The 24502-nt window shown below is 39.8% G+C and overlaps 1 protein-coding gene and 1 long non-coding RNA gene across 7 annotated transcripts in view; both read right to left on the bottom strand.

The window, feature by feature from the left end:
* WDR7 (WD repeat domain 7) overlaps nucleotides 1-24502 on the bottom strand; it is a 354920-nt gene that overhangs the window by 36741 nt on the left and 293677 nt on the right. The gene's annotated exons all lie outside the window — the stretch shown is intronic.
* Nucleotides 10630-22154, bottom strand: LOC123381449. Its single transcript, XR_006588438.1, has 2 exons — nucleotides 21595-22154; nucleotides 10630-19524 (listed from the first exon to the last, which is right to left on the bottom strand). It is a non-coding gene; the product is annotated as an uncharacterized LOC123381449 (long non-coding RNA).

The following is a 24502-nucleotide window of genomic DNA, read 5'->3' as shown; positions in this document are numbered from 1 at the left end:
CCATGAACGGGGGAGGGTCAGAGAGAGAGGGAGGCACAGAATCTGAAACAGGCTCCAGGCTCTGAGCTGTCAGCACAGAGCCCGACGCGGGGCTCGAACTCACAGACCGCGAGATCGTGACCTGAGCCGAAGTTGGACGCTTAACCGACTGAGCCACCCAGGCACCCCTGGACTTACTTTAAATAGCGGACATGCTGATGCCAACCCCTCTGGCAGTCCTCTCCATTTGTTGCTCTATTCTTTGATTTGAAATCATTAAACCTCAAAAGCACCAAGTGGCCCAGCTACCAAAGGTGCATTAATGCCAACCGTCTGCCCTGTGGATCCAAGTCAGTCTACACGGCGCATCGGACAGAATAGCTTTCCACTTACAGACGGGGGGGTCTGTCTCTGCGATGATTCCCTGGGGAGGGAGTCCCCAGATGTGTGCACATCACACCCGCTCAGACAGGTGACGCTGTGACCGAACCTGGGAATTTGGTTGCTAGGGGAAACCGGGGTTTGGTGGGGTGAGGGGGCGCGTGTCAGAAACTGGAAGCATCCAAGTGGGTTCCAGTAGTTGTCGTGAACTCAAGTGAAGAATCTGTGTCACAACACTTGCTGGCAAAGAAGGCTGCATTTTCGGATTCTGAGGTGAACGCGCGGAGGCAGGAGAGGAAGGACAGACAAAACTATGAGTTCTGGAAGAGCTAGGCGTGGCTCAGAAACAGGCAGAATTGGGGCACCTGGGTGGCTCAGTCAATTGAGCATCTGACTTCGGCTCAGGTCATGATCTCATGGTTCATAAGTTCAAGCCCCGCGTCAGGCTCTGTGCTGACAGCTCAGAGCCTGGAGCCTGCTTCGGATTCTCTGTCTCCCTCTCTCTGCTCCTCGTCCACTCTTGCTCTGTCTCTCTCTTTCAAAAATAAATAAACATTAAAATAAAAAAAAAAATCAGGCAGAATGGACATGATTTGGAAGAAAGCTGTAATTTCATATAATGCCAGTGGTGATGACAGATGACTGTCATCATCTGTAGATGATGACGATCTGTAGACAGAGTGAGTCCCATTCGGAATATCCTTTCAGCATAAAGCAGGGCCAGTTCCAGGAGGGTGCCTCTCTGGAGACCGGTCAGATTTTTTTCCCCGTAGAAGTAAGTGCTACACATTCCATAGCCACTTACAGCATGCTTTAAAAAAATCACAAATTTTACACCTTTAAACTTGTTTTTGCCAGGAAATGACCATTTTGAAGAGGAACCCATCCTCTCAGTTCAAGTACAATGTGTATGTCTGGGACAACCGGCAGCATTTTAGCAGAAGCAGCTTTCTCAAGGCCTCCTGTCTCTCCATTCATCCTAGAACTACAGGCAGGTACCAGGCACACCCGTCATCACCTTTGGGATTTAACAAGCTTATTAAAGGGTATACCTTTAATTACACCAGGCTCAGAAAATCCAGAAGTCAGGTTTTCGAAAGGAAGTTGCTTTTGTCTCTCTTCCTCTACTTTAAATTATTGAAAGAGAATATTGGATGCACAGTTACAGAAACCATGTTGTTAAGTGATTTAAATTCGAATGTTCTGAGAATTTAATTCATCTGAGTAATGCACCATTGCTTCTTGAAATACCCGTTAATGAATTAATAAATGATCAGCTATCTCCTAGAAATTTAACACTGTGTAGCATGTGGTCAGTTTGGTAAAATCCCCTTACAATCCTGAAGTTTAGAACTTTTTTGGATGCTGGAATGAGGAGAACCTACACTATTATGAGATTTGAAAGATTAAAAGTGTTGTAGAATAGATGCAAGAGGGATTTTTTTTTTTTATAATGGTCACTGTGGGGTATAGCTAATGAATAGTCTACCAACAAAGGATGCTGAAAACCTTGCGGCTCCTTAAAATCACAGAGTCTATTAAATAATGCTCTTGCAAATATAAACATACTCAACCAGTGTCAGAAGAGTTTATAATTCAATTATTCGGGGGGGGGGGGGGTGTCTGAGTGGCTCAGTAAGTTAAACATCTGACTCTTGATTTGGGCTCAGGTCCTGATCTCGCGGTTCCTAAGTTCGAGCCCCACACTGGGCTCTGCCCTGGCGGTGCAGAGCCTGCTTGGGATTCTTTCTTTCTCCCTCTCTCTCTGTCTCTCCTCTGCTTGATTTTTCTCTCTCTCTCAAGATAAATAAATAAACCTTAAAAAGAAATAAACAAACTATTTAGAGAAAACTTTAGGGAAAAAAAAACCACAAAAAAGGAAAACAATTCCTGGGACAGAGTAAACAAATTCTTACTCTTAATAAGATGAGAAACTATATTAGTGATCAAAAATTAAAAGAATAGTTGAAAAAGAAGGAACTCAGAAATGCCAGGAACGTAACAGAGTCATGAGTTTCCAAGGACTTCCACTTACTTCAACAGAGGATAGAGACATATGTAGAAGACAGCGAAATGCCCCCTTAAATAGTAATGGATGAACAGTGTTACTGGTTCTGTTTTAATCAACAAAAAATGTAAAATAAGTCGGGCGCCTGGGTGGCTCAGTCGGTTGAGCGGCCGACTTCGGCTCAGGTCATGATCTCGCGGTTCCTGAGTTCGAGCCCCGCGTCGGGCTCAGTGCTGACAGCTCAGAGCCTGGAGCCGGCTTCAGATTCTGTGTCTCCCACTCTGCCCCTCTCCCCCTTGCACTCTCTCTCTCTCTCTCAAAAATAAATAAAAATTTAAAAAATTTAAAAAAAGAAGTAAAATAAGTGACATGTTAGCAAGAGAGTCCGTTTCCCTCAGCCATTGCCACGCAATTGACTGACAGCAATTTATCGGCCTGATCACTGCCAAGTATGTCTCCAGTAATCTGAAGATTATCCTGGGAAATGACTGATCACTTTACAGGAAAATACCCTTCCTGTGAAAGGGTTTCCTATAAATTAGGGTGAACAGGAAAAACATACAACCCCCCCCCCCCATCCTACCATCATCCCTAGACAGAGGCTCCTTTTGACAGCGGGAATAAAAGTGCTTTGCTAACGCACTTAAAATGGAGCATTTACAGAGTTAAAAGCTGAAAGGGCCTATCCAGGGAGACAAAGGTAAATGAGATACATTTCTGCATTTCTTTTGATACAAATTCAATGTTTCAAGAGCCTTTACTCTAGACACGACGTCACACTTTTTACAATAAAAATTTTAAATCACAGCATGTGGCTTCACAGAGTGGTCAGCAAGTTTACTATTTTTCCAGGCAGCCCCATCTCATTACAGCAAATGGCATCATTCCAGAAGAAAATAAAAGAAAAAGTTAAATTGATTACTATGTCAAACGTGGCATCCACACGCCAAACTTCTTTGATAAGAGCTAAGTATTAGGTGGAAACTTGAGAAAAACTGTTTTCTTTACTGAGTTCCAAATTCTTGTTATCAGATACAACTTCTTAAGCTCGCGAATGTACATGTTTAAGTGATCTGCGTATTTCTGAAATAACTTGAGAGGTTTTTCTACTTTGCTTCTTCGGAAGTTAATTTATTAGCCTACAGAGTGGACTCCCCCCACCCCATCCCCCCTGTCAAATCATTCTATTTCATTCAACCCATTTGTCAAATATGTAAACATAGATATAATATGTGGTCAGTTACCAGCAACATTACTACAAGATAGATTTGAGTTTGGGAAGTACAGAATTCCACAAAATACTGGGCTATTAGAGCAGTGAGGTAGCTTGCAGTTCAAGCCAGCATGAAGGGCATATGAATCACAGCCATCAAACACCAGCTTCTCTCGTTCAAGCTCCAGATGAAGGGCAAACAACTGCCCAGAGTTGGAACTGGTCTCTTAATGAAAACTTTACACAAGTACATGCCACGTGTTCTCTTGAGCATCCTACCCTTGAACTCCTAATCCAGGGGAAATATTTGGGGACAGGTTGGACTGGCCTTGAGAAGTCACAGCACGATTGGGGAATACAACGCAACCAGGAAAAGTCTGGTCCACTAATGCCTTCCATTGACTATGTTTACATCAATTACATTGTTTTTCAAAAAAAAAAAAAAAAATACTGCCTATTACTTGGAGCAGTTTTCCATTACCATCATGTGTTCCATATGGCCCTAACCCAAAATTTTAGTTTATACTTAAAAAAAAAATTTTTTTTTTAACATTTATTTCGTTTTGAGAGACAGAAACAGAGAATGAGCAGGGGAGGGGCAGAGAGAGAGGGAGACACAGAATCTGAAGCAGGCTCCGGGCTCTGAGCTGTCAGCACAGAGCCTGACGCAGGGTTCAAACCCAGGAACCATGAGATCATGACCTGAGCCGAAGTCGGACATTTAACCAATTGAGCCACCCAGGCACCCCTAATTTATACTCTTAAGGCCTTTTCAGAGCCGGGGCACCAGGGTGGCTCAGTTGGTTAAGCATCTGACTTTGGCTCAGGTCATGACCTCACAGTTTGTGCGTTCGAGCCCCATCTCTGGTGAGCTTGAGCCCCTCATCAGATGAGCATGAGGCCCTCATGGGGTGTGTGCTTCTTCCCATTTCTCTCCGCCCCTTTTCTCTGCCCCTTGCTCACTTGTGCCCCCCCCCCCCCAACATGACCTTTTCAGAGTTAACTATTAATTAGTATGCTCAATGTTGTTGGAAATACATTATCTTCTACTTTTAGACAAAACTCAACTTTAATTTTAAAATTACCATAAGAAAATTCACTCCTTTGCGAATAATCTCTGTGTGCAAAGGCCCCATGCAACCTCATATTTGTCTTGATCATGGTTCTATCATTTTTGAGATACCTTAGTTAATACTAAGAAGCATTCCACACAGACAATGACATCTTTATATTCCATAGTTTCTTCCAACAGATAGGCTTTTTTTTTTTTATTGAAGTATCATTGACATGCACTATCCTATTAGTTTCAGGTGTACATCATAGTGATTCGATATTTTTATACATTATGAAATGATCCCCATGATAAGTCTAGTTACCATCTGTCACCACACAAAGTTATTACAATATTATTGACTATGTTTCCTAAGCTGCACCTTACATCCCCATGACTTATTTATTTTATAACTGGAAGTCTGTACCTCTTAATTCCCTCCTCCCAATTCTGCCCATCCCCCCCACTGATCTCATAGCCGAACTTTAATTTAGAAGATGCTGAGCTGCTGTGCACTATTCCAAGTTCCAAAAAGAAGGCAAGCATCCCCACCTTCCTGGCTCTAAAGCATTGACGTTAATGCGTTTTTGCTACTGACGTATGTCTAGCTTAGAATGCTTTCTCAGGCTGCAGGAGTGATGCCAGAATACCAGCTGCCTTAATCAAGATAGGTAAGGAAAAAGGAAGTTGTTATTTGATTAGCTGAATTATTCTTTTTCATTATGGGTGCTTTACAAAATTAAACAACATGGGCTTGAGGTTACTTTACACTGAGCAGGCCTCATGGCTTCAGTTTTAATTGTTTAATATGATTAATTAAAACAAATGGAAAATGTTAAAAATCTGGCAAGATATATTTATAACATAAACGATGGTATGTTTTGAAAGGCACGACTAGTCTGAACGTGGCATTGAATTATACATGAACTTATAATGAGAAGGTGAACTGCAACAGGGGATCCTCTCTGTCCATTAATATTTTGTTCCTCTTAGAGGTTTGTGGAATCACATTTTATTTTATTTTTTTTTTATTTTTTTTTCAACGTTTTTTATTTACTTTTGGGACAGAGAGAAACAGAGCATGAACGGGGGAGGGGCAGAGAGAGAGGGAGACACAGCATCGGAAACAGGCTCCAGGCTCTGAGCCATCAGCCCAGAGCCTGACGCGGGGCTCGAACTCCCGGACCGTGAGATCGTGACCTGGCTGAAGTCGGACGCTTAACTGACTGAGCCACCCAGGCGCCCCTGGAATCACATTTTAAAGCAGGGTATTGGTATTCACGTTTTAAATAATATCTTGGACGGCTGCTAATAAACATTTTAAATACAGGCATGAGACACTGAGAGTTCAATAGAAACAGATTTTTCTTTCTCACCCTATCACCGCTCATGCTTCTGCCCTCAATTGCAGACTGCCCGTAGGCCCAGTATGGCCTGCACACTTGCTGTGTTTGGTCCATTTGATGTCTGAAATGTTTACGGTTCTTTACCCCCGCCCTCCAGTGAAGCGGGCACTTTCTACTTTATCATGGTCCCTCATCTCTCCCAAATTAATTCAAATCTCATTCGACCAGTTTCTCCCCCACGATTTATAAAACAAAGCAGGAGGACTAGGGCAGCAAGGAAGAGGCGGTACAATCTTCATATGATGTGTTAAGCCCAAGGCTGAGAAAAGGATATGCCCTGATTTTAATCTCAGGAGAATAGGAGGTGAGTGACTGCACCTCTGGGTGGGCACTGAACTGAATGAGAATTGGTCTAGTCTCCAACAGTACAGTCTGGTGTGTCTGTGAGTTAGCAAGTGGCCACTGGGTTTAGAAACAAGTGAGGATAGCAGTTAATTTAAGTGAAGGAGAGAGATGGGATATGTGGGGTAGAGAAGAGAGGACCTCCATGAGGAAATAGCATGTGCAAAGGTTCTGGGGTATGAGAGAGGAGAAGACATTAGAGTGCCCCCCCCCAAAAAAAAAGTTAGTGTGGCCTAAGCACAGAGATTGCAGGGGAGCCTGGTGAAGGATGAGCCTGAGCACCAGAAAGAGTTTAAAGTAGAATAACCATGGAAGGAGTAAATCCTACCTCACGAGTATTATTATTAGTATTATTAATATTTATACTAACCCAATATTTATCGTTGTTTATATTTAAAATTGTTATGGGGGGGCGCCTGGGTGGCGCAGTCGGTTAAGCGTCCGACTTCAGCCAGGTCACGATCTCACGGTCCGTGAGTTCGAGCCCCGCGTCAGGCTCTGGGCTGATGGCTCAGAGCCTGGAGCCTGTTTCCGATTCTGTGTCTCCCTCTCTCTCTGCCCCTCCCCCATTCATGCTCTGTCTCTCTGTCCCAAAAATAAATAAACGTTGAAAAAAAAAATTAAAAAAAAATAAAATTGTTATGGGAAATTTAAACACGCATAAAAGCAGACAGAATAGTATGATAAACCTCTATGTACCCTTCACCAGCTTTAACAAGGATCAATTCATGGCTAATTTTACTTCACCCAGATCTATCATCTCTTCCCCTTCCCATATAGTTTTCAAGAAAACCTTAGAAATCATACGACCTCAGCTGTAGGATATTCTATTTTAAAATCACTTCCTTAGAAAAAAAAAAAAAAAAATCACTTCCTTGAAATGTAAAAGTGTTGGTTCTCACCAGAGATCCAGAAAAGCAAAAGGATTCCCAAATGTGCTTTTCGCCCACAGTTGAGCCCCTCTAGTCCTCTGACTGCCACGTGGAAGAGAAGGAAAGTTCTCCCTCCCGACTATAATGGAGGCATCTTCTGCTGCTTTCCCGGCTATTCAACTACAGACCTCACTAGGACTTTGTTGCGAATCTAGTTTTATTTGCCATGAATGGCAATGCAGTTCACATAATGAAAGAGGGTTCCCTGGGTCTTCATCTCACATGCCCCTTTGGTTTCACTGACTTAATGCCAAATATTGTGCTTTTACGTATGGGCAATTTGATTTACGGTTTTCTGCTCGGGATGCTCTGATCATATTAAAAAAAACAAGTAATACAAATATTATATAGCAACAAAAATAATCATTATCTGCTCTGCTTAATAAATGTTTATTTTCTGGGGTGCCTGCATGGCTCAGTCGGTTAAGCATCCGACTCTTGGTTTTGGCTCAAGTCATGACTCACGGTTCGTGAGTTCAAGCCCCACGTCAGGCTCTGTGCTCACAGAATGCAGCTTGCTTGGGATTCTCTCTTTCCCTGTCACTCTGCCCCTCCCCTGCTCATGCTCTCTCTCTCTCAAAATAAATAAATAAGCTAAAAAAAATGTTTATATTCCACTTAAAGAAAGACATTAGTTTTACATGTTCCTGTTTGCTTTCTTAGAGGACACTGACATATAGACTAGGGCTTGGTAAATATTTTAGCTTAAAATCCAAAGCTGTTTTAAGAATGAACAAATTAAGCTATGAAAATGATAAAGCCTGGGCTCACCAACAGAGCATTCAAAGGTTAACCAATATTCTGGACCTTTTCAAAATAGGACTAAGAATAAAGGCAAACTTGGACAGTATAATTCTTATTATGAAAAAAACCATTTTCTCTATATGATAAATAAAACGATATGGTATGATCAAGGATTAGGTCATTTAATAAATAGGCACAAAAAGTCTCAGCATTTTTGGTTGATAGAAATTCTCCCTACAGTGTTTCACTTTGCCAGGAAAGCTATTACTGAAATTTTATAACTAGACTCATAGTTTGAGCAATGCAGCAAATATTTAACTACTGGACAGGAATTTTAGAAAAACTGAATATGAGTTGGAAACAAAATAGTAGAAGTTCTAGTAAGGAGAATTTTAGATCTTTATAAAACTAATAGACTTTTACAGGTATTATTTACACATTCTTAAAAAGTTCATAAAATAGATTAATTACTTAGAAAATACTCTTTTAAGCCACAAAGTCATTGATTTCTCAATAATTTGTAAGAGGTGCTCAAGAATGACTAACTTTCATGGATTTTGTCTTTTTCTTTAGAACTATGCCATCCCATATATTAGCCATCAGCCAAATGCAGCTATTTAAACTTAAATGAATTGAAAATTAAATTAAAAAAAATTCAGTTCTTCAGTCTTATTAGCTGTGCTAAATGTCTACTGTCTTGGAAAACACCAATTTACAGGACATTTTCTTCATCGTACAAAGTTCTAGTGAGCAGTTTTGTTTTAGAAGAAATGATTAACTTACATTCATACTAACAATATTCGAAAGTTAGCCATGGTATTTTCATTATTTCTCCTTTTTCACACGACAACAGTATGTACACATACACGCTCCTAAGAAGGCAGATGATCTAAAAGGTGGTCTCTTCTTCCCTTTAACAGGTCAACACTACTGTAGATAATCCCATTTTTCCTTTTAAATACGAGATTAGGGCCTATTCAAGAAAATAAAAATTATTCTTCCCTGAGATATTATCAATTCACCAGACATCTGAACTAAAATAAAGTTTCAAAATTATTATTTCTCTTCCTCCTGCACTGGTCTATTTTTAACTGTGACAGTGACAAGAGATAAGCTAAAAGAGACTTTCCAAACCCCAAATCCAATTAATATTTCCTACACAACTTTCAACTAGTTAATACCTTCATTTACACGAACATGCATGCATGCCTAATCTTTTACCGTTTATTGGCATGCAATCTGCTAATGGCTGAAAAATGACAACATCAAAAAATTCATTTGCTTTCTCTATGCAATCTTTCTTCAGAAGAAACTTTGCCTTGAAAAAAACAAGTTAATCTCTATTTTGTTCAAAGATATACTTGCAAGTCAACTGATTCTATCTAAACAATAAAATGAAAGCTTATGGGTTCAAGTTTGGTTTGTAAGTCTGAGATCTGAACCAATAAATAACTTTATGAAATCAACAATTTGGATGGGTAAGAAGGTGGGCGAGGAAGTGTCAATTCTACCCCAACTGCAGTGGTGGATATGCAACGATGGTATCAACGAGCCGCAACGTGGCATGTTTATCAGGAGATAATCACACCCCTAGAGGTTTAGAAGCACTCAGCTGAACCTTGTGCCTCACAACACACTTGGGGTGTCATTATCTCATGATAACCATACTCCCTGTCAAGCCTTATTGCTTAATTAGGGGTTACGAAGGTGATAAGACAAAAAGAAATCGGATGAACAGTACCTAAGACGAATGATACCTTAATCAACTTAAACCTGGTGGCGGAAGGGGAGCATGATGAACACACACATACAGTGAGTTATATATTATATTTGGAGAAATCTGTTAATAATAAATGAGAAGCCCAACCTGCATTCCCAGATTATTCGAAGTGCCTTTGCCATGAGACATGATGTTGATGATCAATAATTTAAATTGTGTTTTCATACAGCATGTAAAATGTTCGCGAAATTAATGATAACGTGAAATTTAACTCTGACCTAAGATACCCGGTTTATGTGTGACAGTGATTCATCATAATCCAAACACAGAATTTAGGTATTAGGTCTGCTAGGGAGCTGATCAATAACACCCATGCCATGTAAGATTTTAACAAACTAACCTGAAACAGGAGAGGAAAAATAACACGATATGCCCCTTCCAATTTTTACCTCCCCCCCCCCCCGAGTGGAACTTTAAATAATCAAACATCAAAACAAAATAAAACAAAAGCACAGCACCAATTGTTCTAAATGAGCCACATCCAAATATTTAGCTTTAGTTCTTTTGTTCTATTTTTATAAACCACTGCCATATTTGTGGATAGAATATAGCTCCAAATACGGTGCACTTGAAGCTGCTTTCCAATTCACTGTGAAACATCAATTATCTTTATCAAATAACAGTATCTCATCTCAGTCCATTATCAAGATGGAGTCTTATTTTAGCTGGACTGCAGCCCTATCTGTATATCAGGGCTGGCCGCAGTGGCAGAGCGTGAGTGAAAGGCTGTGAAATAATCAATAATAATCATCAAATTGTGGTCGAAAGGTTGTGAGGATGGAAGTTTTTGATGAAACCTCACCTTTTTTTTTTTTTTTTTTTTTTTTGGTGCCGATGATAAGGCTTAACCTTTGCAGTACCTGATAACTATGACTTGGTTAGAGGAAGCCTTATGTACACTTTAAAGTGGTCTGAATGCCCAAAGACACACTGAAATACTCCGGCTTAAGCGGAACACAAACCTCAAGCTATCAAAAACCATCAGGTGGGACGGTGAAAAACCACGGTGACCAAGGTTTACTGTAAACTTGATACTTGACTCCAACACAGAATTCAAACCTGCCCTACTGTGGGTGTTAAGTCCACATAAGTAAAAGTTGGCTGTGGACGACCACTGCTTGCATAACAATGGGTCCAATGTACTCTGTTCTTCCCCGCCACCCGGAGGTGAATGAAATATTGCCTATGCCTGGGTCCCCAGATTTGAAAAACGCCTCTGTTTGAGAGTCAGAGAGATTCTATCACGTGGATCCTCATCACATGTCCAAACACTGAGGTGTGGAATGAAGAATCATGGAGAATTAATTTTTTAATTTTATAGAATACATCCCTCATTTGGAGGGATGAGAAGCGGGATGCTTTTCCTCAGATTTTCCGCCATCGGCTTCTATTTACATGAAAGGCCATAAACCCAAAATAAATGAGCTGAGAAACAACACAGCTCTCATTAGAGACAACTTAGTTGCTCGGGGTTTTGTGCGCTGTCGGAGGCAGTCTACTGAGGCCGTGCTCTATGCCTCCACCAGCCCAAAACAATACTTGCTAAAAACTTTACTTAAAAAGCTCTTATTTTATGACAATTTGGTACTTTAAAAAGCATACATTTAGATTTGATAAAACAAGAAAACACAAACTAAATCCACCCATGCAAATGAATTATGCTTTCGAAATGTTAAAAAATTAAAAGGCAAAGCTCACTGAACTTTAAACAAACTAACATTTTTTCCAGTGGTAAGCCACTATTAATTTGAACATACTGTTAAACAGGTTTATGGCAAACATTTTTGAAAGATCCTCTAATTCAGGGAATTTGTGAAACTGGACGCATATGAATATAAATTAGCTTTATTATAAGGTTCCCAATCTGAATTTATTAAAAATAGGCTTGTTAAAGAAATTTTAGTTTGTTCTGACTAATGAAAACACTCTTAAACAACTTTAACAAAATGTGGCCAACAATATTAACCTAACCTGAAACTCTTGCTTTGACTTATCTTTTCTATAAAAATGTCCAGATACTTCTGGCAAAAGTAATTGTTTTCTTCTGAACTATTTTACCATTTATATTCATAACAGTACTTACAGTGGGTTAAACTATTTAAAGTATCTTTAAGAAACACGTTCATTTTATTCTCTCTGTACTAACAGAATCAAAACCTATTTCTCAGGATCTCTGGGAGTTTTCTTGAAACACTACACTACCAATCAACACTAAGATACTAAGGAATTGTTAATGCTAACTGTGGATTGGGAAAAAACAGGAAATAAAAATTAAAATAATCTGGTATTTCAAAAAATATGAAACCTCCAATACTAAACAAAAAAAATATGCTCAAAGAAATCCATTTTCTATTAATTACAGCCTAAATTTTAAAAAGTCTTCCAAGATAACTAAGAAGAAAGATGTTATGTCATTTCTTATAACTTGATACCCTACCAGAAGTTAAAATGTACTCTGGAGAATACATTGGAAATAGTAAATTAGGAGCATGTTATTCAAATACAATCAGAAATCTGAAAAAAAAAAAAACTATCATTTACTGTAGTACAAGTTATAGCATAATCCTTGTAATATATTTCAAAATTTAGTTTTGAAAATGAATATTATAGCCACACATCAAGCCTAATGTTAAAACAGAATATTCCTTTCATTATGTCAATGTTCTAAAATTAATTTTGTACTAATAAGGCAAATTTTCCTGTTAACAATACAGGCAAAGCTAGTATTGGCTTTCTTAAAACAATAAAAATGTAATAGTGTGTGTGGAATCTTGCTTTAGAGGTAGCTATTAAAACTATACAAGACAGAATCCTAAAATTGCTACAACACTTTACCCCACATACAATAAATGTTCTCTAGAAACACTGTGGTATTCTACGGCTGAATCAGTTGGCTCCCAGAGCTGAGTTGCAATAAGATAGTATGTTTTATTATGAGTGTCATGGAGACGGTGTGAAAAATCAAGAGCCACAGGCAGTCAGCGGCAATGGGTCAATAATGCTCCCAGAGACACTGTGTAGATAATCAACAACAAGGCCTGAGGTTCTCTCTGCACTGCACACAGCTGAAGGGCAAATCAATACAGCCAGGGGAAGGACACTGCCCTGCTCCACTTCCCATCATACACTATGGCTACTCAAGAAAAAACACCCCCAAAATGGAAATAAAGCAAACTTGCTGTGCAACTAACAATCAATTTGTATTCACAAATTCACCCTTCAAATAAGCTTCCAGAAAATCCAAACAGAATTCAATATAAAGACTGCCTAAAAATAAAACCAGAGGAAGGGGAAAAAAAAAATGCTACCTAAACAGGGGCCAGGGGGAACCACTTAAGGATAAAAAGGGCAACTCTTTTGAATATTTCAGTTTATAATCCTAAAATTAAAGCCTAACTAAAAATTTCATGAGTAAAAACCTCTACATCAGGAGGTTTTATTTGCTTAACTTTGGGGTCTAATATTGATAATGCTCAAGCAGATCATGTCCATGCTTATGATTAGACGAGTAAAAACAAGGAGTAAAAGTCTACTAAATTTAGAAAATTATAAATTATATTTGAATTACTTTAGTTGTAATAAAAAAATGTAACTGGTTTTACATTTTAAGGTAGTCTACTGGTTATGAGGGCAACATTTGGTCGACAGTGTATCTGACACCTCGTTAAATATATGCTGCTAATATTTCATTTTTCAGTAAAAATTTATGGGTAGGAATATGTTGATTTATTATTTCTCAAGAAAAAGGTGATTCGTCACATCCATCATTCTGTTAATCATTAGGTGTTATTTCTAAGTTACTATGTAAAGCCATCTTTCTTGAAACATGGAGAAAATCTGCTGGAAGAAAAAAAGCACAGTGGAAAGCATTTTGAGGTTTCTTTCTTTCTTTCTTTCCTTTTTTTTTTTTTGCAATCAATGCTTTTTTTTCTAACAGATAAAATAACATCTTTAAGCATTAAAATGTGCACTAGCTCAAGCATGAAATACTGTAAACATTCCTCCAACATAATGTTATAGGAATGATTGCAATATGTTTCTATTGTTATAACATCAAAAGAATATTAAAAAAGAAAAACAACAATTGTGTAAAAAGTCTTGTGAGTGAATTTAGGAAACAAAGCGCTGATCTCTTACAGGATTTTAATCACACTTCAAAAGAATGTTATTTTTTCAGGCTATTGACAAGAGACTTTCCTGTTTCTTTTTCTTTATCCACTGACAATTATGTACAGATATTGAGGAAAACAGTATACTGTTTATTAAGGCGCTACCATAACAATACTCCAAAATTATGATGATTCTGGGCACATGTGTTTTTTAACTAGAAAGAATATGGATTCAAAAACAACAATGTCTTTGTTGGTGCTTACTATGTTTTACTATTAGGAGACTGGCAGGGAGTTTACTCTGTGTGTGTGTGTGTGTGTGTGTGTGTGTGTGTGTGTGTGTGTGTGTTTAATTATTGAAAGCGGGTATCTGTAAAGTAAATTTTGATTTTAGCTAGGAGAGAAATTGAGCATAAATTGTCCACTCTAAACTCTATATTTATGACTACTTGGTTGGAAGGATCTGGTTAAAAGCAGGTTTTCATTTTTGAAAAGTTATATTCTATTATCTAGTCACCATGACAACAAAATTGAGGTACTATAACAAGCCTTAGAAAAATACCTCCCATAAGAAAGGCAAAGTCGGTTTCTTAAAGCAGTTTGAATCCTTATAAATATTTACTTTGTTAGACGCCGATCTTCTAGAAATAATCTAAAAGGTAATTAATGGAAAATAGGAAGTGTTTCGTCAGCAGATAAGAAGGTTCAGACACAGGTGCCACTGATGAGGAGAAATCTGAAAAGAAAAGCAGGGATATCAGCAGTCTTTAGAAAGCAGCTTTCCTGTGGGATCCCTCTTCGTCCCTTCACATCTACCTATTATTAGAGAATCTGTGTTGACCTATTTCATTTTAGACCTTCCACCTCTTTGTCAAATCTGGTTGAGATCAGCTTGCCTGAGTCCTGCGTGGTCCTGCGAACCAGGAGTGTGTGACCGGACAGCTGGCTGATTTGCATATCTTCCTCTCATTGGCTGAGGAAACTGCCTAGGCAGTGAAACACTCCGAGACAGATTTTAGCTGCTTCCTCATTTTGAAAACTAGAAACGTTTCTACGTGCTTGAGAGCACCTACAAAACCCCAGACACCATGCATTAGGACAGTGCTTTTTCCCACCTAACCTGAGCAGAAGTTAAAGATAATTTAAAATGGACTCCTATAGACATTATGCTAGCAGATCAAAAACCCCTCAATTCTAATTGTGTTTAGAGGCTTTGGTGTTTGGTGGGATTTTCTAAAGTCCCATAACCACATGATCAATCCAGGTGATTTAAAATCAATGCCAAAGCCAGACAAAGGCTGTTGTAAACAGCTCTCTATTTGCTTTATGGAAAAGGTGAAAAATCAGAGTGAAGCTCTTTCTTTGGTGAGATGGCTAAACCATAAGGAAAAAAAAAAACAAAACAGCTCAAGCCTAGGAGGCCACCTGCATCTTGGTGGAAATTCAGAAACGCAAACTGAACCCTGAACCTACCTCTCTTGTCTGGAGAAAATTAAGAGAAAACCTCTAAAAACTATGCTTATCAAAATGAAACCCTTCTCGCTAATATGAAAAGAATGCTATGGCCATGCTATCTTTATATTAAATATATTTGGTAAGTCAAATATATAGCCAATAGCGCTCCATCCTTAGAGAAAACATAGGCCCTTTAATCCTAGAGGCACAGGATTGTTGAATAATTTCATTTAAGAATACTCAGAAGCTGTATGCTTTTGAAATCCACCAAATTAGTAACATGTCTCTGAAATCCCTGGGCAAATGTCCCTTATTAAAGTTAGATACGAAGGTATTGCTCTTCGTCTTAGTCTGTGGCTTCAAAGGCCTGTCTGAATGGTCTTTCGTTTCTCATTAGCATAGATCTCATGCCACCTGTGTTCTCTCTAGGTTGGCATTAAACATGTAGGAGTGTTCTCTCCATGGTCAATCCAAAACAGCATCTTTCATACCTGTTTTAAACCCTTTTCTACTGCTAAATGTTTCACTTGGGTAAACCATGGGTCAGGTGTTACCCTTAAAAAGTCAAATATTCTATAGTACATTAAAAAAAGAGAAACATCTTGAAAAGCAAAACTCTCTTGATGTCACATTTGTTCCTCGCTATGTCTCTTCTCTCTCGTTTTTCCAACCAAGCTTCTTGAAAGAGTGGTCTACGCAAGCCTGGCTGCTCATGGCATCACTGCCGTCAGGCTTCCAGCCCCACCACGGCACTTGACGCTACTTTTTAGAGTCACCAGTGACCTTCTGTTGCCAAATCTGATGGGCTTCAAGTAATTGTCACCTTTCTTGACCTTTCAGTAGCTTTTCCTCCAGGAGACACTCTCCTCTTTTTGTATCTAAGACACAACAGTCTTCTGCTTTTCTTCATGCCCTCCAACCACCCATTCTCATGCTTTTGCAAGATGCACCTCTTCCATCTCATCCCTAAATGGTGACCTTTTTTTAGGACTTTGTCCCATCCCTCCTCACTCTATCCAAGCTTCTCTTATCACGGTCTGTTTGTCCACAGCCACGGCTGTAAACGCATGAACGTATCAATGATGTCTACTTGTTTGTCTCTAAAGCCATGTAAGAGCTCCACGTGAATGTTTACTAGGCTCCTCAAAATTAGCATAAAACACAATTGTCTACCGCTCCTTATTCCACGAATCTGCTCCTCTTCCAGTGTTCCCTAGCTATGCAGTTGCTCAAACCAAAACCTAGAAATCATCCTCAAAACTTCGCTCTCTCAAATCCGTCTCAAATCGGTTCATTTTTCTCTATCTTCACGATCCTCCCTCCAGTCTAGACTGTTGTCATCTCTAGCCTGAAATACCTTTGGATGGCCTTGTAAGTGGTCTTCCCATTTCCGCTTTTGTCTTCCTTCAATTCGTTCCCCACACACCAGTTAAATCAGATCAAGTCACTTGCTTAGAACCCTTAATAGTTTCCCACTACATTTAGGATAATACCATAATTTCTCATCATGACACAAGGGCCTCTGTGACCTAGCTCTGGCCTAGTCTTGTCTCTTGTTGCTCTGCTATAAAATCTTCTTGATATAGAATTCCTTTTAGTATATTATTAAGGACATACTGACAAACTAAATGCTTAGTGAGTGTTTTCCCCATATGTGGAAGTGACTCATCCTGGGAATTTCACTGGATTCACCACTTAGAAAAGCAAGGTAGCTAAGAATGAACTTCTATTTCTAGAGGAGGCATTAGTTTCCTCATAACCATTAAATAGAAATATATTATTTCAGTAGTTTGCAGCACTGACATAGTAGCTGATACACAGTAAATTCTTAATATCTACTAAATTAATAAATTATTTGAATGGAAAGATCCTACTTTATCATGAACAGAAAAGATCCTACTATATCATGAGAGCTATCCAGAGACAGAAAACTCTTGAATTGTGTGTTGTACTGGAGTAACTGGAGAAAACTCCCAATTAGGGGCAAAGCTATAAGGGGTTAATAAGATATTGATGACTTCCGTAAGTACACTTTCAGTTAGTGATTTTATCTGGTAGGGGCTCCCTTCTGTTGTAATTTGAAGAACAGAAAAGTCATCAAAAAGGGCACTGTGGGGAGAAAATGAGGCTATCTGTGTACCTAAGAGTAGCTGCTTCATGTTCTGTCAGGGTGGGATGGCCTAACGTAACAGGAAAATTCTCAAATGCAATATGAAAATCTAGGGATTCTGGCCTCAGCTCAGCTCAAGATGATAAGAGAAATTTCTACACAGAAAGGAGTTAACTAAAACCGCATAAACTAAAACATTATAATTTTATGTTATATTTCAAAGCAAATATAGGGAAATATAGACCATGACTACAAACATCTACAAGTTGCTATACATGTGAATAAGCAATATATAAGTGTAAAATCTTTGTGGGGGGGATTATGACTGGTTTTTCTCCCCTAAACCTTTAATATTGCTACACTGCCTTTTCCATGGTGATACCTCCCACACAAATCAAATTCCACTAAGGCCATCCTAAGTCTCCATTTTAGTCTATATGATGCAAGTTTTTATTTTTTTAAATTAATTTTACAGGCCCTGTGGACTTAAAATATTAATTCACAAAAATTCACATATTTTTTGTTCCTCATATAATCTGCCCTTTCAGTCAGTAAACCTAGAGGTTCTCAACTCCAGTCTGCCTTAGAACTACTTGCCAGTATTCTATAAAAATGTAGAAATCTAGGGCCCTGCCTTAGAGAATCTCATTCAGAGGTCTGAGGTAGGGAAAATCCATTTTGAAATTTCCTACGTGATTCTGATATGTCACCTGGTTTAGGAAGAACAATGCTAAAACAGTGCGAGTGAAGTTGTATATAAAAGGAACTCCAAGGCAGGTGTGAACATCAGGAGAACTAAGCACACACATCATATAAAGGAGATACTGCCTTTGTCTTACAATTAATAATGATTTCCCCTTGTATGCATTTCACAATTTTCCAAAAGCTCTTTCACATCCTCTGTAAAGCACCTCATCTTTCTGACCTCCCTTAGCTTTTTGGCCAAAAATAAGGATGTTGGCCTCCATTATTTCTTTCAGCCTAACACAAGTGAGTGACATACAGTAGGCACTCAATAAACATTTGTTGAATGAATGAATGAACGTACGGCCACCTCGCAAAAACCATGCAGAGCATGCCGGAGGCGGTATTAACAGGTTTTTGAAAAGCAGTCTGAGCCCAAGTAAACGCAGGCTTGGAAAAGTCTGAGTGACAGAGTTAGTGACTGGATGTGAGGCGAAGTTTTCTGACTCGTCATCTGGTGATCTCTCTTTCGGCATTCTTACTGCAATCTGTCGATTAGATGGTGTTGGGTGAAGGACGGTCCACCTGCTATATTTTGTATTCCTACCACCACCGATGAATGACAAACTGCTGTATATGTATAATGGCATGTAAGCTGTTACCTTCTTCTTTAACCTCTGTCTATGGTAGAGGCAGTAATTCCAGAGGCTTGATATACGCGTCCACAAGTGATAAATCTGTGTGAGTTACAGCTGTGTCCTTGTAGATTTACAACTATAAGTTTTAATTCATCTCTGACAACGCATTTACATAAATTACAGCAACACAGAAACAATGCCATATGCTGGTGTGTTCGCCCAGAGAAATTCAAGAGGCTTATGGGAGCTGGTTGGCCTTCTCCTACAAAGGGCCACTCTTGTATATGTGAGAAAGAAGCTTTTAATTTGGTGTGGTGGGCTTACACAAATGTTTACTTGCTCCCGAAATTCCTTTTAAAGGACGTTTCAGGGCCTTTCAAGGTATTAATGAATATTCTACATTAAGATGTAACTTTGGGGAACGGCAGAATTACCTAAGTAGTTAAACATTCGAATAAATGAGAGTTATGTCTAAGCACCTACTCTGTCTTCAAGTGCTTAGCAGCAGTCTGAAGCAGGAGCACAAGTCAGCTGAGCTGGGAGGACGGAGGGGCAGTGTGAGGTAATCAAGAGCAATCTTCTCCTTCCAGTGCAGTGAAGGGAAGGGCCCTTACTTTGGACAGTACATAGGAAAGAACAGCACCAGATCTCTTGAGGCTTATCCTGTACTTTTTTATCCCAGCTCATTGTTCCTACAGGAATAAAAGGGAAAGTTGATTCTTTTAGGGTAATTTTATATTAGTCCAGCTCGTTTTAAAATGTTTCCTATTAAGAGTTTTATTCTTTTAAATTAAAAAAAAAATTTTTTTTATCTATTTATTTATTTTTTTAAAGTGAACTCTACCCCCCAATGTGGGGCGGGGCTTGAACTCATGACTCTGAGATCAAGAGTCATATGCTTTACCGACTAAGCCAGCCAGGTGACTCAAGAGTTCTTTCTCTTTTTTTTTTTTTAAAGTTTATTTATATTTATTTTGAGAGAGAGGGAGAGCGAGAGAGAGAGCAAGGAAGGGGGAGGGAAGGAGGGGGGGGAGGCAGGGAAAGAGAGGGGGAGAGAGGGAGAGAGAGAGAGAGAGAGAGAGAGAGAGAGAGAGAGAGAGAATCCCAAACAGACTTCACACTGCCAGTGCAGAGCCGGACATGGGGCTCAAACCCACAGACCGTAAGATCATGACCTGAACTGAAACCAAGAGCCAGATGCCCAACTGACTGAGCTACCCACACACTCCTCAAGAGTTTTATTCTTAAACTTTTTTTTAATGTTCATTTATTTTTGAGAGAGAGACAGAGACAGATACAAGCAGGGAAGGGACAGAGAGAGAGGGAGACACAGAATCCAAAGCAGTCTCCAGGCTCTGAGCTGTCAGCACAGAGCCCAACTCAGGGCTTAAACTCATGAACCGTGAGACCATGACCTGAGCCAAAGTTAGACGCTTAACCGACTGAGCTACCCAGGAGCCCCAAGAATTTTATTCCTAAAACAAGACTAAAGTCTCTTTCGAGCTCAGAAACTCGAACCTTCAAAGATGACTATTAGCCATCTCAACCACTACCATTTCCTGAACACTTAAAATGTCATGACACTAAATATCTTACATACGTTAGCTCAACTAATCCTCAAGAAGACCTAAAATTATTCCCGCTTTACAGGTAAGGACACTCGTTTAAAGAGGTTGGTTGCCTTCCTAAGACTAAAACCCTGTGCTCAGGGAGGATGATAGCCTCCTTGTTATCTCAGGGATGAATTTCAATGAGTCAGTCATGAGAATTCTGTTTACTTTGCCAGCAACAGGTTTAAAAATGGGCATGTGATACAATTCTGGTCAATTGAGACACAAGGTTTTCTCAGGGGGGGTATTTACTTTAAAAGTTTCTCCTTACTGCCTCTGGATGGTATTCTCTGCATAGGTGGTTAGGTCTGTGGTGGCCGTCTAGCCTAAGACCAACGCACCGAATGCAGCAAAACAGAGAGACGGAAAGACTGGGGTCCCTGACCATACCACTGAGCTGCTCACTTTACGAGCTACTTCTGGATGTCTTCTTATACAAAATAGTAAGTTCTTTAAATTAAGGCCTCTTTTGGGTCGCCTGGGTGGCTCAGTCGGTTAAGCGTACAACTTCGGCTCATGTCATGATCTCACAGTTTTGTGGGTTCAAGCCCCAGGTAGGGTTCTGTGCTGACAGCCTGGAGCCTGGAGCCTGCTTTGGATTCTGTGTCTCCCTCTTTCCCTACCTCTCTCCTGACTCACAAGTGCTCGCTTGCGCGCTCTCTCTCTCTCAAAAATGAATAAACATTAAAAAAAATAAATCATCTTTTGTGGCTGCTATTACTTTGTAGATGAAATATCCTATTAAATATTTCCAACAATTCCACAAGTCCTTTACTTTAGAAATTCCTCTCTACGCCTAACCTAAATCTTTTTTTTTTTTAAAGATTTTAAAGTAATCTCCACACCCAACATGGGGCTCGAACCCTCAACCCCGAGATTAAGGGCCACGTGCTCCAACTGGGCCAGTCAGATACCTCCTAAATCTTTATCTTACATGACTATCTTCTCCACCAGTTTATACACAGCCCATCCCTTTCTGAATTTTTTTTTTTCCAGAAAATGTGGCTTTTACTTTTTCATTATGGCATCACTTTATATTGTAATTTAGTATATATACTTAAGTGTATATACTATATATGCTGACTTTGAGAAGGGTAGATACTGTATTTTAAGGCTTATCAGAATCTACTTATTCTCTATCATGCTTCCTACCCCTTTTCTTCACTTGGCCACCACAGATTCCTTTTAAGTCCCGATCAACTGTTGCCTGAACCTTCACTGAGGCCTCACAGAACAAACTTTCTTCATTTCATCCTCTGTAGCCGCGAACTTCCAAAATGGAGTATGTGATCCGGTTGCCTCTGCTTCAAACCCTTCCGACGGTCCCTCTGGATGTGCCACTATGCATTCAGCATAGTACTGACTCTGAAGACATTTAGATTAGTCACTAGCATTGAAAAACTGGGAGGGTTTTAAATAAAAATCTGTATTTTCAGCCCTCTTGAAAAATCAGAAGATAAGGCAACACTAGGTCCACAATTCCACACGGCACCACTGACAGGAACTGAGCTGCAGCTGATCTGTCTACACAGGTGCCACAGCAGCCCCCCTCCTCCCAGTTCTATCCCTACTGTTCAAGGAGAATAGCCCGTAGCATTTTACTAAAGGCTTACACTGCTGTTTTCCAGAGAGTAGTGTTAAAAAGATAAACATTTCTGGGGCGCCTGGGTGGCTCAGTCGGCTAAGCGTCCTTCGACTCACATCATGATCTCACAGTTGTGAGCTCGAGCTCTGCATTTGGGCTCTGCGCTGGGGGCATGGAGCCTGCTTAAGATTCTTTCTCTCTCTGGCCCTCCCTCTACCCCTCCTCTACCTGCACATGCTCTCTCTCAAAATAAATAAACAAACCCGCTCTTAAAAAAAATGATTAAACATTCTTTGGAAAAGTGCTATCAACCATGGAAAAATGAAAGGTAAACCAAGTGGGCTTACTTTGTTCTATTAATTCATGCTCCCTGCCTTACCTGTGTAGGCTTCTGAGTTTGTCTCTGCTGACCTATGACACTGAAACTATGGAGCAATCCATCGAGGAAAGGCCTCCCACCACGTCACCCCTCCTCCCCGCTGGCTTTCTCTCTCTTCCCTTCTCACTTCCACACTCCCTTGCAGGCAGCCTCTGCTCCCAGCACAGCCCAAACCCTAAAGTTCCTGGGATGCACATAGGCTAAAGAATGCCTCTGCACTACTACTGATGTTTCATCCTCTCTCCGAAAAGTTTTCTTCCTCCACGTGTGCCTACGGAACAGCTACTCAAGATGCAACTCAAATGTCACCTTCTTCAGGAACCTTTTCCTGTTCTTGTTTCCTACCTCCACGGGACTCACCCTTTCCTACCTTGTGGTCTGTCACCCTCTGTGGTGGCACCGAAACCCTTGATTGCACTCACTCGTTTCATCTCTGTCATCTCTGCTGGGTTGGAAATACCTCGCCCACAGGAGTGGTCATTCATTCCCTTCTGCATTCCATAGTGTCATGTAAGTACTTCTGGGCACCGTGCAACAGAATGTCTCTCAAATGACCTTGACTTTACTGACTCTTGGCATTAACCAATACACTCTATTCCCTCTGTAAAGCATCCTGATGCCCACTCCCTGAGGAATGCCAGCAGTCAAAGGCTTACTCACCACTGCTCCCCCGAGGTGGGCGCTCTTTGACCTGGAGTCAACCAAAGCCATGCTAGTTGTGCTTGTCAACGTAAATAGGCAGTTGAATTAAATATCAGATGAAATTATAAAATACCAGGGGAAGATGGCTCTAGAAGGACACACACATAGACACACTCATGAAATTAGGTGTGAGACAAATGCACAAGACCAGGCAAAGTATAAACATCTAGGATTATACCCTGAGACTGCTTAAAAAAAATTTTTTTTTAATGTTTATTTTTGAGAGAGAGAGAGAGAGAGAGAGAGAGAGAGAGAGAGAGAGAGCACACGTGCGCGCATGAGTGGGGGTGGGGCAGAGACAGAGAGGGAGACACAGAATCCGAAATAGGCTTCAGGCTCTGAGCTGTCAGCACAGAGCCTGACGTGGGGCTCGAACTTGGGAATGGTGAAGTCATGACCTGTGCCGAAGTCGAAGTCGGATGCTTAACTGACTGAGCCACCCAGGCGTCTCTGATACTCTGAGACTGCTTTACATGTATCTTTAATTTCTCAACTTACTTAAACAGAAGATGGCATGGCTCAGGAAGAATGTTCTAGAACTATAATCAGTGGTCCAATTATAGAAAGGAAAAGCGTTGGTCTCACATCAAGAGAAGAAAAATAAAATTATCTTGACAGGATTTAAATTAAAATGAAATGTTTAAGATACATATAATTTTACATGATTCCACACTTGAGCAACATTTTTGATTAACTGAGCAACTTCTGGGGCTGACTCTGCTAGATCCAGGGGCTTTTATGTACCTCCTCTGACCTCCTCCCCCACTCAGATGTGAACTCCATCAGGAGCTCTATTTAAGATAGGAGCTACCAAATTTTGACAGAAAGCTCATTTAAATCATCAACATCTATTTAAAACCTATCATGAGCTATAGAGGCATGTCCTCATATGTGTTTTAGAGTACTTATGGATCACATTTATTGAATGGTTACTACATGCCAGTCCTTGTTCTAAGTACCTTATATATCAAGAGTGGATACAAAGACTACAAAGCAATGCATCCAGAATGAATTCAATGATCTGTGACTCACCTAATATTTTCTAATTTTATATATTAAGTATACATGGGATATCTAAGTACCTGAACACACATACATATATACATACACATGTGCACTTTCATTTTTTTTTATGTGTTAAGAGGAAAAAGAGACAGCTAGCAAGGAAATTGAATGGCATTTAGAAATGTAGATAAAACGTGAATTTGAGATTAAAAATAAACTTTAGTCTAAGCTTGTGCAAGGATGTTGAAATGCCTGTAACAACTCTGCTGGGCTTGTAAACAGAATTCTCTGACTGATGTATTTCCAACTACAGATATTACCAAGTATTTTAATTTTCCTTCTTGGTGCAAAAATCCTGAATGCCACCATTCAAAGTGTAACACAGATAT

This window comes from Felis catus, chromosome D3, assembly GCF_018350175.1.
Source record: "Felis catus isolate Fca126 chromosome D3, F.catus_Fca126_mat1.0, whole genome shotgun sequence".
NCBI classification, from domain to species: domain Eukaryota; kingdom Metazoa; phylum Chordata; class Mammalia; order Carnivora; family Felidae; genus Felis; species Felis catus.
Note: the sequence above shows the minus strand (reverse complement) of the source record. Positions and strands in the feature narration are given on the sequence as shown.